Here is a 1,382-nt window from a genome sequence, read left to right as displayed (position 1 = left end):
TGAACTTCTGAGGATTTTTAATATTTAAAATATTTTTTCTCTCAAAGTATCGCTTGTAATTTCCACTTGTATGAAAAACAATATAAATGCTTAAACACTTTTGTAAACTTTTCTCATGCATGTCAATTTCATGAAAATAGAATATTCATGAATCTAAACAAATAAATAATTTTTTCATCAAATAGAACTCTTCAATAAATGCGTTTGAATAGTAAATTTGAAATAACATATTTTCAATAATCTCATATACTAAATAGTATTTACCTTGTAAAAAGATAAATAGCAATTACGATTCAAATTTATTAATAATTACTATAAATAAACAGAATAACATGTCTGATCCACAATTTCTCTACTCAAAAATAAAATTATCATTTAAATAATATATAATAGATTAAAATAACTAATAAGAAGAAATACACTCACCTTCAAAAAATCTGATAACAATTTGGAGAATACTACTCCAAGAACCTTTTCCTCGATCAAACCTAGGAGCATATAAATTTCTAATACTAAAGATTCCATACTCAAACTATTTTGGTTATAAAACTAATATTTCTAGTTTCTAGGAGGTTTTATAAAATTTGTTTCTTTTCTTTAGGCTTGAAACAAAAGTTTGGACGAAACCGTAAACTATCCTAAGGTAAAGGGCTAAAGGATACTTTTCCATGAAATTAGTTGCTGACAGGGATATGATACTTTTCCATCAAATTAGTTGTTGACAGTGATATGCCTTAAAAGTTGGACGTAAAAATAAACATCGATAAGCTAAGTGTTTATATGATAAAATTCCATCTCATCTTCCTCATCCTTCAGTTCGTTGACTGCTTATGAACCCAAATGGGTTTGCTTGGGTTAAGTGACCGGAGCGGCCACCTCCAGCAAGAGCCTAGATTTAGGGTTGACCCGAGGTCGTCAGACATCGCCGGACATGATGCCGGCAGTCGAAAAAGAATATATTATCTATCTATGTTTTTAACCAAAACTAAATAAACAAAAACACTGACCTCTTACAAGCTTGTCTTTGTCCTCTTCCTTTCTCTGGTTATCAAGCTTCTACTCTTTTTTTTTTTTTTTTTTTTTTATTTTTTTTTTTTTTTTTTTTTTGGAAAGAAGATCAGGGGGATTGGTTTTATAAGATTTTAATGGCTTTTGAGTTTTATAACCCCCATCTTACTTCTAATAAAAACAGTGCGACTTATTGAAACCATGTTCAGTTATGACTTCTCATTTCCCTCGCGTGTGTGTGTATATATAAAAAAAAAAACCCAAACTGGGAAATCCAGCTAAGCATAACGAAGAAGAAAGCTCACCTTCTGGTCAAGGGTGGGTGCTTACTGATTCTACTACAACATGCGGTGGTGGTGGGCAGTATGCTCTCA

The sequence above is a fragment of the Asparagus officinalis genome, chromosome 9, assembly GCF_001876935.1.
Source record: "Asparagus officinalis chromosome 9, Aspof.V1, whole genome shotgun sequence".
Lineage (NCBI taxonomy): Eukaryota > Viridiplantae > Streptophyta > Magnoliopsida > Asparagales > Asparagaceae > Asparagus > Asparagus officinalis.
The sequence above is the reverse complement of the archived record's forward strand: the minus strand, read 5'-3'. Positions refer to the sequence as shown.